This window comes from Microcebus murinus, chromosome 13 (genome assembly GCF_040939455.1).
Source record: "Microcebus murinus isolate Inina chromosome 13, M.murinus_Inina_mat1.0, whole genome shotgun sequence".
Taxonomy (NCBI): domain Eukaryota; kingdom Metazoa; phylum Chordata; class Mammalia; order Primates; family Cheirogaleidae; genus Microcebus; species Microcebus murinus.
In genome coordinates this window covers 67909545-67926845 of record NC_134116.1, presented here as the reverse complement: position 1 = coordinate 67926845, position 17301 = coordinate 67909545, and the positions used below count along the sequence as shown (strand labels likewise).

At 35.9% G+C, this 17301-nt stretch overlaps 1 pseudogene; it reads right to left on the bottom strand.

Annotated features, from left to right (window-relative positions):
• Positions 1-245: 245 nt before the first annotated feature.
• Positions 246-17301, bottom strand: part of LOC105859085 (etoposide-induced protein 2.4 homolog) — a 199014-nt pseudogene continuing 181958 nt past the window's right edge.

Sequence of the window (17301 nt, the reverse complement as noted above, 5' to 3'; positions counted from 1 at the left end):
GCTATTATAAATGACTTTATTTGGCTCTCAGCTCGACTGTTATTAGTGTATAGAAATGCTATTGATTTGTGTATATAAATTTTATACTCTGAGACTTTACTGAATTTATTTATCAGTTCTAAGAGTCTTTTAGTGTATTTTTTATGGTTTTCTAGATATATTAATAAGATCATATCATTGGTGAACAGATGCTTTATTTAGTCCCATATTTCTCAGAGAGATTGTTCATTCTTCTTGATAATTTTTTACACATTTTGGACTGACCAGGTTAATTTGAAAGCCTTATTTTCAAGCTCTGAAATTCTTTCTTCCGGTTTGTCTAGTATGTTGTTAAAACTTTCTGCAATATTTGGAAGTTCCCTACATGATTCTTTCATTTCCAGAATTAGGTTATATAGATTTGGGGGGGAACATGAATGTAGTAAAAGCACCTTCTCTGCAAAGGTTGAGCTATTCAGGGCAGACTGCAGGTAGACTGTCCTGTAGAAAAATCTGTTGCTTGAAAATATCACCAAGGAGAAGAGGTGCAACTGGAGGAGGTATGCTTTGCTAGGAGTTTTTGCTCATTGGTGCATATAATGAATAAAGAAAAGAGGGTAGAGAAGAGGCAGCCACTGATAATGGATAAGGACCGTATTGCTGTAAGAAAAGCCAAGGCAAAACCAACTTCAACTTAGTAAAGCAAATTAGTTTCTATGTTTGACAACCGCTGGTATATTTCAATTCCTTTATTGAACCAGTCACATTCAAAACATTACAGTTAGTAGAGAAGGGACATATGCAGGAGAAGACTAACCAGCTGATCAACAAGGTTTATGATGGGAAGGAGATTCACAAACATTCCCTGGATAAGGAACAAAGCCTGCAGCGGTAGGCTGAAGATCATGTCAGCAGCTATTTTGCTGACAATAGGGAATGGGTGAGTCTTCCTCCCTGATACCTCATATGCCTAGTCAGCTCTATCTTGAAACCAAATGGCACTCACAACTTTGCTATGTCCAAATGGGGGAACACTGGACATTGATGTGAGGAAGAATTCTAGCCATGACTAAACATCTCTGATAGTGACATGGGGGAACACTGGACATTGATGGGAGGAAGAATTCTAGCCATGACTAAACATCTCTGATAGTGACAGCTCACAATAATTTCGGCTGTTATTGACTGAAGTATCAGAATAAACACTCAATAAAATAAGAGGAGACTGAACAGAATTCTCCACCATTGCAAGTGCAACCCTGGATATTTCCCCTAACAATACGTGGCTCAGTCTCCTGCTTCTGCTCTATGCTCCGTGTTCTCCTCTGTGCCATGATACTCTTTACATTTCTTTGATGCTGCTCCTCTCTCTCTTGCTGGATTTGAGTATCTAGTTTTGGGAGGATGCAAATACCCCAGATGGAGTCTTTGAAAGGTTTTGACACTGTCAGCCATTCCTTCACCACCCAAACTGTCAGCTACATAAAAGAGAGGTAAGCATCTGCCAAATCTTTCATCATGAAGGATCCGCAGCTCTGCTGCCACAACTCTGGCCTGGCCGTTTGCCCACAGTGTGCATACCTGGCCACCCGCTCAGCCCAAGTGCTCTGAGGGTTGGGGCCACTGCACCCCGCTCTGGGCTGTCCAGGCTGCACCAGGCATCTAGGAAGTCTGGCAGGTGCAGAGGAACAACCAGGGCAAAGGGCAGAATTTAATTTCTTTTTATAGATGAATAATATTCCATTGGATGTATATTCCATATTTTGGTTGTCTATTAATCTGCTGATGGGCATTTAGGTGGTTTCTACCTTTTGGTTATTGTGAATAATACTGCCATGAACATGGGTATACAAATATCTGTTCCTATGCTAGTATGAACAGGAAAAAAACAAGTTTGTCAATATACATGACTAGATTCACTAAAATTACTGAGCTATTTAATTTGAAAATAGGCTTTGGTGTTATATATGTTAATAAATTAAATCATGTGTTAATATGTTGATCCATTCATTTTGATTCATTAATCAATTTATGTATTCAAATTATTGAGAGATTCAGAGATACAAATATAAATGAGATAATGTTCTTACACTTAAGGTTCTTGCAGTCCAGTTGTAGGGCCAGACAAGGAAATGAGTTTTCAAAGCAATGTGATAATTATTGAAGTAGCAATCTATACAATGTGCTGTGGTGACAGAGAGAAGGGCACTTAACTCCGAATAGACTTAGGAAGGCTTCCTAGGAGAGATGATTCTGGAACTGAATTTGGAAAATTTGGAAACATGAGTGGAATATTCTCTTGAGAGATTAAGAAAATAGGGGAAGGAGATTTCCTGGCTAAGAAGAAAGATTCTAAAAAACCATGAAGGCTAGGAAAATATTAATAGATTCAGGAAATGGTGAGTCGTTAATTCGTCTACAGCACTGTGTGAAAATTGAGAAGTGGTGGGAGCTGAGATTAGAGATGTAGATAAATTTGAGATCATAAGAGGCTGAATTCCTGTGTGTGCTGAGGAGTTTGGAGTTTATCCTACAAGCCAGTCTGGCAATGCAGCTAATTCTCCTGAATTTTGAAATTCATTTTTATAAAGAAAATTCTTCTTGCATTAGTTTGGATCTAGTCGTATTTCCTGACACACCAGGCACAGCATTGCCACCTACTCAGGAACAAATTGTGCCAATACTTAATAACAGTCCACCCACATGGACTTTTAAAATCAGTGTAATTATGAGAGATTATAGCTCTTTCATTTTAGTAATTAATTTGTTCACTGTTTTTATCACTGATAAATGAAGAACTAATTCCACATTATCCAGAAGTATCTCAAATTCTAAATGGAATTTTAAAACTAAAAATGGTTTGAAAAATCCTATTTTGCTCTGAGTCAGATCAGGGCTATTTTCTAAAAGATTGAGTGTTGCAAACCTGCAGCTTATTTTTTTATTTCACAGACTCTGCCTTCCTAACTAAGAAACTTTTCTTTACATCCAGTCTACTCATATGCAAAATGGTGATGGGCTGGCAAAAGTAATAGATTACAGGGTAAAAAGTATTCAACAAAGCATCCATTTTGTCGGACCCAGTCTGTAAATTCAGTAACATTGTGTTCCAGGGAGACTCCTATGACTCAAATATCAGCTGGATGTATAACCTAAAATAAAGTAACAAATTGCTCCAGAAAGTAGTCTATTTGCTAATGTAAATGGGGAAGTGGGGGTCCTTGTGTGATTAATTATGTTTTTTCACACTAATCTTTCTTGATTAAAGAGCACTCTTCTGAAACTGTAGATATTGTCATTATTCCACATTTTATAACACATATCTAGTCTTAGATAAATTATATAGAGAAATATAGCAATTTTACCATGAAAAGTAACTGTGGCAAAAGGAGACTGCCTGTCTAACATGGAACACTTAGGAGGAAACAGCCAGCTGAATCCTGTTTTCTCTAAGCAATAGGCCTACCGTGTTTCTCCGAAAATAAGACCTACCCATAAAATAAGCCCTAGCAGGATTTCTAAGCATTTGCTGCAATATAGGCCCTACCCCGAAAATAAGACCTAGTGAATGGCGTGGCTACACAGCATATCTGCACAACCCATGCATTTCGTTGTGGAGTGGTAAAGAAGATCTTCTCATCTGCCCCATCATGACAGCTACTATCCCAGAGGTGACCGGAAAGGTGCGGGCAGCCCCACTAACAAGGTCGGCTCCCCTGTCAGGTCCCAGCCATCCTGTGCGTGCTGCAAGCTGAGGCTTTGAGGGGAAAATAACACATCCCCTGAAAATAAGCCCTAGGGTGTCTTCTTGAGGAGAAATACATATAAGACCCTGTCTTATTTTCGACCCTGTCTTATGGTAGTTCACACTCCTAAAGAGCTTCCTATACAACTTGAAGGGACCCACAATAAAATTAACAAAATATGAGAACATTAAACATTTTTTAAAAAAGTCTATATCTAAAGGCTGCGGAGTTTGGATAATTAAGATGACTGAATTACAAATATTTTGATGCTTAGATAATGAAAATCTTGGAGATTTTACCAGAAAACCTCTTTCTAAATAGCAAAAGCAATGACAGTACATTAGATGTAAATAAGCACATTGCCACATAGACAACACATGTAGATACTTTCTTTAATGTTCGTCTGCTTTACAACTTCTTTCTACAAATGTGTGTATGCTGTAGCACAATTTCTTTCCAGCGTACATTAATTTGTCATGAAAACCTAGGAACAGAGCTATGCAGAGACAATTATGTGCAGCAAGTATTCTGGAGAAACAACTTGTTACATTAAATAGATTCTTATTCAAACCTGGAGGAAACATTTACTCTCCAACAGGACTGTCATATTCCAATGTACTGGTAAGTTTATGTCTCAGTCAGTTTAGGCTAATATAACAAAATATCTTAGACCGAATAATTTATCAACAACAGAAATTTATTGCTCACAGTTCTGGAGGGGCGGAAGTGCAGGATCAAGGCACTGGCAGCCTCAGTGTCTGGTGAGGACCCCCTTTCTTATAGATGGTACCTTTTTGCTGCATCCTCACGTGGTGAAAGGGGTGAACAAGCACCATCAGGCCTATTTGATAAGGGCACTAATCCCATTCATGAGGGCAGGGCTCTAGTGATCGAATCATCTTCCCATTGCCCCACCTCTTAATACCATACCATCACCTTGAGGGTTAGGTTTCAACATATGATTCCCCTCTCCGCTGCATTCTTCTATTCCATCTTGGGTGCCACGATCAGACATGCGGAGAGCAGGAAGCCACTTTATTCTTGCATCTGTAGTGGAAACCTTAGCAGCGGGGACAGTACTATTGCAGATCTGTCAGAGATACATTAACATATGAACTTTTTGTAAAGACAAACATTCAGACCATAGCAGTCCGTAAGTTATAGATGTTTGTCATATTCACTGCTGAATATTCACCTTCTAGGATTAAGGTCCACTTATAGTAAGTCCTCAAAAAAAAAATCATTGAATGTATAAACAGAATACAAAATTTGGACAAACATCAGTTTGAGGTGATTCTCTAAAATGTCAATGCTCCCTGGCCAAAGACCACTAGAAACAGCCCTGTAGTGGAATGGGTTGGGTTGCCTGCTGACTGCAATGACAAAGGATACACAGCATGGGGAAGGGTGGGGCATCCCAGTAAGAAGTTAGTAAACAGGACTTACTATAAGATCTGGGCTTTGGTTAGGTGACTTTATGGAGGATTCAAGGAAACAGGGCTTTTTGTTCTGGATTGAACACTGTCAGGAATCAGGGATGATTCTATAATTGAGTATCTCAATAAATCTTGTCTAGAAGAAGGGTGGACTAGAGTGATGATAAAACTATATTTAGTGAAGAAGCTACTAAACAAATAATATGAGCAGTCCCATTAGCTAAGATAGGATCATGTTTGGCCATTTTTGTCACTTGGGGAAAAAAATTCTTCTGTGTTCAGATATCAGTATGGAGTGATCTTTCCCTGTCTTGATCTACCATGATTATAGTTCTCTGATGCTGGTGTTCTGAAAATTGTTTATTTTTAACAGGAGGATACCAAGAGGTATCTTCCCTTTGGGTGCTGGGCCAGATTCTTGCAACACCAGGTCATGGCTGGCAGTAACAGGCAAGTTTCCAATTGTTGAGGGCCACTTTGGTCTCTCTCAAAATTAATCTAATATTTAGTATTTTAATCTTGACTTTCATCCATGAATGTGTTCAATAGCTAACTAAATGTAATAATTTCAAATTACATGTGAACTCAAAGCACACTTTGAAGATAATTGACTGGAATTCTGAAATGGGAAGATGGTTTGAAAGGATAAGTGCCAGAACTTTAAAATGGTTACTTAAGTATTTAAGATAATATAGTGGGATTATGAGACTTTTATCTTCTTTTTCTGGGGTTTTTCTCTATTTTCTAATGAAAAAGATTGTTTTTAAGGGTGTGAAAAGCTTTGAATAAGGTGCTAAATGTTCAAAGTGCTCAGAATTATATGAATAATTCCATGATAGTGATTAGGAAGCAAAGTGAGGTTTTTAGTATATGAATAATTTTGGATGATAAAGAGCTAAAATGAATGAAATACCAATTTCCACAATCCCCTACCTGTGTGAGACAGCGTTTTAGTCTAACTGTTGAAGGGAGAGGCCCCTGCAGATATATGATTGCAAGTAGTAATAAATGGAAACCATTAAGTGGGAGCTGAGCAGTTTGGTAGAGGAAAGAAAAAAACGTGTAGAGATGTATAACTCTAAATTAGAGCCTCTTCAGCTTTCTGCAGGTTTTCACAGTCTTTTGTTTCAGACGATAGTTGCAAGGCTTGTGTTCCAGGATGCATTCGTTCATAGAGCGTTTTAAAATGGCCATTGGAGTGATTCACAAGAGCCGAACTTTGTACTCAAATGTAAGACTGATAAAAGCAAGGCAGCAGGGGAAGTGAACTTCTAATGGATATTTATAATCTACTTCAATATCTAATTAGAAATATTCAATTTCTGACTTTGCTGCTTTATTCTGTCCATACTGTCAATTCCAAAGTATAAGGCCATGAAAAAATTATATATCAGAAAAAGACAAATCTGCAATGAACACCTAAAGGTAAATCTGGAAGAGTCTCCCATTCATTTTTGATGCAACGGATATTTACCAAGTGCCTACTGTGTGCCAACAACCATGCTAGATCCTGGGATTACAAAAACTAAAAATGAAAGTTTGGTCAGAAATAACTATGTATTCAGGGTGAGGTGAAGAGAGTGGAAGTGGGCAATCTATGAACAGGTCCTGTCATATGGTGTGTATATTAATTTCCAATTGCTGAGGTAACAAATTTCCACAAACCTAGTGGCTTAAAAGAACATAAATATGTTTTCTGTGGTTCTGGAAGTCAGAAGTCCAAAATGGATCTCACTGGGCTAAAACAAAGATGGATTCAGGGCTTTATCCTTTGTTGAGGGTCTGAGGCTCCACCAGTGTTCTTACCTTTCCCAGCCTCTAAAGGCTACCTGAATTTATTGCCAGCTGAATCATTTGTTAAGCCTAAAAAGATCAAGTATTTTTTAAAAAAATTTATAACATTTTATTTTAAAGCAGTGTTAGGTTCACAGCAAAACTGAGCAAAAGGTACAGAGATTTCCCACATCATAACCCAAAACCCGAGTGGCACATTTGTTATAATTGGTGAACCTACAATTACACATCATTCGTTATCACCCAGAGTCCACAGTTTACACTAGGGTTCACTCCTGATGTACATTCTATGGGCTTGGACAAATATATAATGACATTTATGCACTGTTGTCCTATCAAACAGGGCAGTTTCACTACCCTAATAATCCTTCGTGCTCTGCCTATCCATCCCTTCCTTCCCCCAACCCCTGGAAACCATTGATGTTTTTACCTTTTTCAGAATGCCATGTAGTTGGACCAATGCACTATGTAACCTTTTTAGATTGGTTTCCTTCACTTAGCATATGCATTTATGTTTCTTCCATTTATTTATGTATTTACTTGGTATTAATTTAACTGGTACAAGTGTATGTTTGTTACATGGATATATTAGGTAGTGGTGAAGTCTGAGCTTTTTGTGTAACCATCACCCAAATAATGTATATAGTACCCATTAAGTAATTTTTCATTCCTTACCTCCCTCCCCCTCCCACCATTCAGAGTCTTCAGTGGCTATCATTCCATACTCTGTGTCCATGTGTAGACATTATTTACCTCCCACTTATAAGAAAGAACATATGGTATTTGACTTTTTGTTTCTGAGATGTTCCACTTAAGGTAATGTCCTTTAGGTCCATCCATGTTGCTGTAAGATACATAATTTCATTTTTTTCAATGTCTGAATAGCATTTATATATATATATATATATATATATATATATATATATATCACATTTTCTTTATCCAATCATCAATTCATGGATATTTAGGTTGATTCCATATCTTTCCTATTGTGAAAAGTGCTGGATAAACATACCTGTGTGGGTGTCTTTTTGCTATAATAATTTATTTTCCTGTGGGTGGATACCCTGTAGTGGGATTGCAGGATTGAATTCTAGTCCTATTTTCAGTTCTTTGGGAAATCTTCATCATGTTTTCTATAGAGATTTTACTAATTTACATTCCCACCAGTAGTGTATAACTGCTCTTCCCTTTTCTTCTCATCCTCTCCAACATCTGCTATTGTTTAACTTTTTAATAATAGTCATTCTAATTGGTGTAAGATTATATCTCATTGTGGTTTTAATTTTCATTTATCTGATGATTAGCAATGTTGAACATTTTTTCATATGCTTGTTGGCCATTTGGATATTTTATTTTGAAAAATGTCTGTTCATGTCCTTTGCCCATTTTTTAATTAGATTATTATTTGTTTTTTCTTGTTGTTTGATTTCCTTGTAAATCCTGGAGATTAATCCACTGTCAATTATATTGTTTGAAAATATCTTATCCCATTCTTCAAGTTGTCTGTTCACTTTGTTGATTATTTTGCTGCACAGATGTTTTTTTAATTTAAGTCCCATTTTTCTGTTTTTGTGTTTGTTGCCTGTGCTTTTGAAGTCTTAGTCATTAAATTATTTGCCTAGAGACCAATATCCTGAAGATTTTTCTCTAGGTTTTCTTCTAGTGTTTTTATATTTTCAGGTCTTGAATTTAAATCTTTAATCCACCTTGAGTTGAGTTTTGTATATGGTAAGAGATGGGGGGTCCAGTTTTATTCTTCTGCATATGGCGAGTCAATGTTTCCAGCACTATTTATTGAAAAGGTTGACATTTCCCCAGTGTTTATTTTTGTTGACTTTATCAAAAAGTCAGTTGGCTGTAGATAGATCACTTTATTTCTTTGATCTCTATTGTATTACATTGAGCTACATGTCTATTTTTATACCTGTACCATGCTATTTTGGTTACTATAACTTGCAGTATAATTTGAGGTCAGGTAATGTGATGCCTCCAGCTTTGTTCTTTTTGCTTAGGATTGCTTAGGCTCTTTTTTGGATCCATATTAATTTGGGGATTTTTTCTAATTATGTGAAAAATGACATGGGTAGTTTGATAGAAGTTGCATTGAATCTGTCGATTGCTTTGGGCAGTATGGTCATTTTAACAATATTAATTTTTCCAATCCATGAGCATGGGATGTTTTTCCATTTGTTTGTGTCATCTACAACTTCTTTTATCAGTGTTTTGTAGTTTTCCTTGTAGAGGTCTTTCACCTCCTTCATTAAAGATGTTCACAGGTATTTTTTGGTAGCTATATATGGAATTGCCTCCTTGATTTAGTTCTCAGCTTGATCATTATTGTTCTATAGAAATGCTACTGACTATAGCACAATTATTTTGTATCCTAAAACTTTATTGGATTTATTTACCAAATCAAAGAGAATTTTGGAGGAGTCCTTAGGGTTATCTAGGTATATAGGATCATATCATTGCAGAGCAGGGGTCACTTGACTTCCTGTTTTAAAATTTGTATGTATTTGTGTGTGTTTACAATTTTTCTTTCTCTTGTCTGATTGCTATGGCTAAGACTTCTAGTACTATGTTGAATAGGAGTGGTGAGAATGGGCATCCTTGTCTTGTTCAGTTCTAAGGGGGATTGCTTTAAACTTTTTCCCATTCAATATTATGTTACCTATTAGCTTGTCATATATGGCCTTTATGTTCCCTCTGTTCCTAGTTTGTTGAAGGTTTTTCTCCTGAAACGTTGATGAATTTTATCGAATGCTTTTTCTGCATCTATTCAGATGATCATATGGTTTTTTTCCTTAATTATGTTTATATGATAAATCACATTTATAGATTTGGTATGTTAACCTGTCACCCCTAACCTTTTAGGTACCAGGGACCTATTTCCCTGGGACATGGAAGACAATTTTTCCACAGACAGGGGGCTGGGGGATTGGGGAGGTAGAACTCAGGTGGTGATGTGAGTGATTGGGAGCAACTGTAAATACAGGTGAAGCTTCACTCACTTGCTCACCACTCACCTCTTGCTGCTCAGCCCCCAACCCCCCAGCAGTTCCTATATTTCATGGAAGACAATTTTTCCATGGACTGGGGGTAGTGAGGCGTGGTGGCAGAGCTCTGTGGCCCAGTCCCTAGTAGGCCACAGACTGGTACTGGTCTGTGGTCGAGGGGTTGGGGACCATAGTGCTAAGCCATCCTTGCATTGCTGGAATAAAACCCACCTGATCATGATGTATTATCTTTTTGATGTGCTATTGGACTGAGTTTGCTAGTATTTTGTTGAGGATTTTTGCATCTATGTTCATCAGGAATATTCATCTATAGTTTTCTCTTTTTTTGTTGTGTCCTTGTCTGCCTTTGGTATCAGCTTCATAAAATTAGTTGGGGAAGATTTCTTCCCTCTCACTTTTTTGGAACACTTTCAGGTGACGTGGTACCTGTTCTTTGTATGTTTGGTAGAATTTGTCTCTGAATCCTTTTGGCTCTAGACCACCAGAGGGATTAGAGGGGAGATTTTTTACTAAGGATTCAATCTCACTACTCATTATTGGTCTGTTCAGGATTTCTATTTCGCCCTGGTTCAATCTTGAGAGATTATATTTTTTCAGGAATTTATTTATTTCCTTTAGGTTTTCTAGTTTGTGAGAGTATAGTTGTTCATAATAGTTTCTGATGATCTATTATGTTTCTGTGGTATCAGTTTCAATGTCTCCTTTTTCATCTCTGATTATATTTATTTGAGTCTTTTCTCTTTTTTTGTGGTTAGGCTAGCTAAATTTTTGTCAGTTCTGTTTAACTATTCAAGGAACCAACTTTTCATTTCATTGATCCTTTGTATTTTGTTGTTGTTGTTGTTCTTAACTTCATTTAGTTCTGCTCTGATCTTTGTTATGTCTTTTCTTCTGCTAGCTTTGGGTTTGATTTGTTCTTGCTTTTCTAGTTCCTTGAGGTATCATGTTAGATTGTTAATCTGCAATCTATTTTTTTGATGTAAGAATTTAGGAATTTAGTGGTATCGGCTTCCCTCCTTAGCACTCCTTTTGCTATATCCCAGAGGTTTGAGTATCTTATGTCTATATTTTCAATCACTTCCAAAAAAGTTATAATTTCTGTTTTAATTTTCTCATTGACCCAAAAATCGCTCAGAAGCATGTCTTTTAACTTGCAGGTATTATAACTTGTCTTATAACTTGCAGAGAGTTATTCTTACTATTAATTTCTCATTGCATTCTGCTGGAAATTAGAAAATACTTGATATGATTTCAAGTTATTAAAATTTATTGATCCTTGTTTTGTGGCCTAACATACAGGCTATCTTGGAGAATGGCCCATGTGCTATATGAGAAGAATGTATATTCTGTAGTTTTAAAATGTTCTGTAAATGTCTGTTAGGTTCATTTGGTCTAAAGTTCAATTTAAGTTTAGCATTTCTTATTGATTTTCTGTCATGATGATCTGTCTAGTTCTATGAGTGGGGTGTTGAAGTCTCTCATTATTATTGCATTGCTGTCTATATCTTTCTTTAGGTCTAGTAATATTTGTTTTATGAACCTGGGTATTCTGGTGTTGGATGCATATATATTTAGAAGTGTTATTTAGTTCTTTGATTTTTTTCATCAGAGTTTTATAGTTTTGCTCATATAAATATTGTACATATTTTGTTAGGTTTATGCATAAATATTACATTTTTTAGTACTAACATAAATGGTATTATGTTTTTAATTTCAAATTTCATTTGTTCATTTTTGGTATATAGTGAAGTGATTGACTTTTGTGTATCAATTTCATATCCTGTACCTTGCTATAATAGTTTATTAATTCCTTAAGGTTTTTTATCAATTCTTTTTAGAGTTCTGTCTTTTTCATATCATAATTACTTCAACACTGAATTTTATGCCTCCATTATCAATCTTTAAGGACCCTGAGATCACATTGGGTTCACCTGTATAATCCAGGATAATCTTCCTATTTTTAAGTTCATCTGGTTAGCAACCTTAATTCCATCTGCAACTCTAGTTAGCTTCTATCATGTAACATAATGTATTGCAGGTTCCAGGGATTAGGATGTGAACATCTTTTGGAGGAGAGTAGAGGGCATTATTGTGCCTACCACACTCTCCTAGAGGTATGGTTTAAACAACGTGTTTTCAGAACAAATCTTCCTCAAATAATAAAGAGATAGTCGTTTAAGCACCCATGTCTTTTTGCCCGATATGTTAGTTATGATGTCTAAAATTTGTTGCAGAGGTAGCTAAGCTTAGATTATTTTTATTTTTCTCTAAATATGATTTTTAAGGTTTTAAGTATTTTCCTATTTTTAGTTTCTTAGACTAATTTTTCAAAATTCTTCCTTCATTTATAAAGTATTTTTCTGAGTTCAGGGGAAAATACTTCTTATTCTTTCATTTAAATAGTGATATTTCTCATCCATGATCACATTATTTTAAAAATTATGTGTTTGGGCCGGGCGCTGTGGCTCACGCCTGTAATCCTAGCTCTTGGGAGGCCGAGGCGGGCGGATTGCTCAAGGTCAGGAGTTCAAAACCAGCCTGAGCAAGAGCGAGACCCCGTCTCTACTATAAATAGAAAGAAATTAATTGGCCAACTGATATATATAAAAAATTAGCCGGGCATGGTGGTGCATGCCTGTAGTCCCAGCTACTCGGGAGGCTGAGGCAGGAGGATTGCTTGAGCCCAGGAGTTTGAGGTTGCTGTGAGCTAGGCTGACGCCACGGCACTCACTCTAGCCTGGACAACAAAGTGAGACTCTGTCTCAAAAAAAAAAAAAAAAATTATGTGTTTCAATTTTGGGGAGGAAGGGCATCTTCCTATCCTACCACAAACCATAATTTTATATAGATCAAATATTAAATCAAGTATGACCAAACTCCCCCACAGACTGGGAAACTTATTTATCATATTGAGTTTTTGCCATTAAATGTTTCTTTGTAGTTTAATTGTGAACAACTCCTCAAGGGCAGAGACTGAGTTTTTGTGATTATTCTTCTCATTCTCTATGTGTAGCACAATGTCAGGCACATGCTATGTGCTCAATAATACTGACTGTATACATGATTGGACAATATAATCTGTTCTCCTGGACTGTTGTATATCTAGAGATATGATTTCTAAGTTTAAGGTTTTTGGGATTCTCAATTAAAAAGTGCAATAGCCTGAGAAATCATTAGGAAGCAGAAAAAATAATAAATCTGTTATTTTGTGCCTTAGTGCCCCAGCAGGTTCCTTGGAATGCTGATCTGGGTCAAACCACTTTTCTGTGGTTCCTAGAGAGGATGGGGAAGGGACAGGGTACTTTAAGCATTATTTTTGAGATGTGTCATAAGCTGCTTTTATTCTTTATAATCCACACGGCCTTTTGTTTACTCAGACTGGTGGATGGTGACTTAATGTTCCCATGGAAACCAGAAGTCGAGATGCCCTGTGATTTCTTGGCCACAGCTGCTTCATTACCCGACCTTCCCCTCCCAAATTTCCTGCATGCAAGCAGGTTGTTATTTGTACTCCCAGTACTTGTTCACCAACACCTTGTGCCTGCTGTCCCTTGCTTCACTTCTTGCCACCATATTCTGAAATTGAGGTGCTGCAATGACTCCTCAACCGTTTTTGCTGCCTGGCAGTTGCCATTCCTATTCTTTCCATCTCTGTTTGTATACAGAACCATAAATCAGACTCTGAAGATATCATGGATCCTGAATATACAAATCCATATATGTGCTATCAGTCCACTTCTCTCATCACCTCCAGAACTATCACTGCCATCAAAGCCACCATTTCTCACTTAGACAACCGTCATAGCCTTCTAATATGCTCTTGTTCTACTCTTGCTCCCCTACAATGTATTGATATCTTCAACTGAGCATCCGGTGCTATCCTTTGCATATGAAAGTCCTATAATGGTACTTATCTGCTTAAATCCCTGCAGTGGTTCTCCATTTTCCTCAGAGTAAATCCTTACAAGAGCACAAGGACCTATCTAACACAATCCTGTTACAAATCTGACATCTCTTAGAAGTAGCTTAAGAGCTCCTAGAAGTCAAAACTATCCCCTCTTCCTCTTTGTATTGCCAGCATTTTATACAGTATCTGGTAAACAGTGCTTAACTGTGCTTCTTTAAATGCTGTCTTGAATACATGCCTCAAATTTTTAGTGAAGAGTTAAAATTTCCAGTGGTCTTCTTGCATAATTGCCCCCCTCTCTGTCTGACAACAGATATTCTGAGTGTAGAGAATTATGCTCAATGACAGTCTCACTACAGTGTACAATAGCAACCAAGTCCCAGGAATCAAGCCCCGAATATGGCAGTGACTATTTAAAAACTGCCAGGTATTTGACTTTACTGTGTACGTATTCCTATTTTTTACTTGACATTCCAATTTCAACTGAAGTTATCTTTGAAATACAAGTTTTTCTTTTTTAGTTAAGAGTCAGATTCTTTTTGGCACAACAGCATCATGGCTAATTAACACATTTCCAGTAAAATTAATACATTTTCACTTGATACTCAATTAAAAACATTAATGTCATCATATGTCACATTTCTTATTATCTCCTAACTCAAATCTCAGAAATATGATATTCTCTTAGAGCAATCAACTATATTTTTGTTATGTAAACACCATAAACTCAAAGGGATAGAAATTTATATTTTACTAGAAATTATAATAGAAACACTTTTCAAAGATGATTTTCTGAAGCACTACTTGAGACTGTATATTGTGTGGTATTTATATGATAGCAATGCTCTAAAGACTTTAAAGTATTTCAACACACTGGTTCAACTGTCTTGCAGTGTAAAAAACATGTAAATATGTAAAAATTAAATTATATGGGGTAAAGGTATTGTCATAGTAAATGTATTGATCATGTGTGTGCTTATTTTACTTTTGGAGCATATTTTTAAAAATTCTTGGCAGCTTTAAGTTTGGGGACTATTTTCCCCATTGTTTTCAAAAGATTCTTTTTTCTTTAAATTTTATATAAAATAAGCATAAAGGATTTAATATGAGCTACCCCAAACATTTTATCAGCTTTATTGTGATATAATTCACATACTATACAATTTATGCATTTAAAGTATATAATATAATGCTTTTTATTATATTCACAGAGTTGTACAGACATCACCAAAATCAATGTTGGAACATTTTCATCACTCCAAAAGAAACTCTGGAACCCATCAGCAGTCATTCCTCAGTTGCCCACAACACCTTATGTTCTAGGCAATCATTAATTTACTTTCTCTCTGTATATAGATTTGTCTATTCTGGACATTTCATATAAATGGAACCATACAATGCATGGTCTTTTGGGACTGGCTTCTTTCGCTTAGCATAAATGTTTTCAAGGTTCATCAGTGTAGTTACACATATCAGTACTTGATTTATTTTAATTGTCTAATGATACCCTATCAGTTGATGGACATCTGAGTTGTTTCAGTATTTTGGCTATTAAAAATGCTGCTGTGAATATTCCTAGAAAGGTTTTTGTGTGGTAAGTTTTCATTTATCTCGTGTGTATTACACAGCTGTGGAATTGCTGGGTCATATGATAACTCTATGTTTAAGCTTTTAAGGTACTGGCAGACTGTTTTCCAAAGTGGCTACAATATTTTGCATTCCCACCAGTAACGTACTAGAGTTCCAATTTATCCACATCCTTGTCAACACTTATCATTAGCTATCTTTTTATTTATAACAGATTAGTGGGTGTAAAGTGGTATCTCATTATGATTTTGATTTACACTTCCCTAATGATTAATAATGATGTTGTGTGCTTATCAGCCACTTGTACAACTTTGCAGAAATGTCTATTCAGATCTTTCACCCATTTTTCAATTGGGTGATTTTTTATTATAGAACTCTAAGAATTCTTTGAATATTCTTGACACAAGTTTAGATACAAATCAGAGACATGATTTGCCAATATGAATATTTTCTTCCCATTTTTTTCCTCCTTAATGGTAATTTGTGAAGCACAAAAGCTTTTAATTTTGATAAAGCCCAATTTATCTATTTTTCTTTGTTGCTTATGCTTTTGGTGTTATATCTAGGAAGGCATTGCCTAACCCAAGGCCACAAAGAGTTAATCCTATATTTTCTTACATGAGTTTTAAAGTTTAAGCTTTTAGGTCTTTAATCCATTTTGAGTTAATTTTTTGTGTATGATATGAGGAAAGAGCCCAACTTCATTCTTTTGCATGTAGAAATCCAGTTGTCCCTGCACTGTTCAGTAAAAAGATTATTCTTTCTCCATTGAATTAGTTTGGCACTCTTGTCAGAAATCAATTGACTGTAAATGTAAGGGATTTTTTCAGGACTCTGTTCTATTCCACTGATTTACATGTCTATCGTTATGCCAGTGTCACACTGTCTTGATTATTGTAGTGTTTCAGTCAGGTTTGAAATTGGGAAGTGTGAGTTCTCCAATCTTTCTTTTTCAAGATTATTTTAGCTATTCTAGGTCTCTTGCATTTCCCTATAATTTCTTCCAGACCATTTAAATTCAGTTCACACACAATAGATAATATATTTGAATATCTCTCATTCAGTGAAAGAGTCGTGCTAGTTATTAAGTTTTATTTGAACACACTACTCATTTCACTGCCTGGCTTCAGTGGAAAACACAGTGTGTCAATCCTGCTGAGATTTACATTAGAGTTTCCAAAGAGTCAAGGCTGATTTTTAGACAATCGATCTATCCTGTATTATTTATATTAAGTCGCTTTCATACCTTACTGTTCCCTACTAAGCTCTTACTTTATCAAATGGGAATTAGGCTGCCAGAGATGTTATGGCTTTTAAAAGTTCAAATCCTCTTCTAAAATACCCTAGATCACTTCCTTTATGCCATTTTATAGCTTTTCTGTAGTTTATATTTAACTAGACAGTGATTTTCTGAGCTTATCTTCATATCCTAAAAAGATTTGGCACTACATGATTCTTCTGTATATTTCTCATAATGGCCATCTCTGAAAAACATCAAATTTCAAAAGTATGTCTGTTGGTTCTAAAATTGTTTCTAGAGGAAATGAAAATGTAGTTTATAACTAGAGAAATGTAGGACGTCTTTACTCATATAATGAAAGTAACTTTACTTCTTTTGATTAGCGTGATAATTGTTTAGCATCTCTAAATAGTTGTAAAGATTGCTGACATAGCTAAAAATAATAATTTGCCCTTTATTATGCAAATAGGTAATTTAAATTCATGATTCTGGACATTTCAAAAGAAAAAAAAAGGACATGCTGTGTTTTATTTTATGTTGGTTAAATTACTGGAAAGTAAAATTCTCTCTGGGAAAAACTTCTTTATGTAAA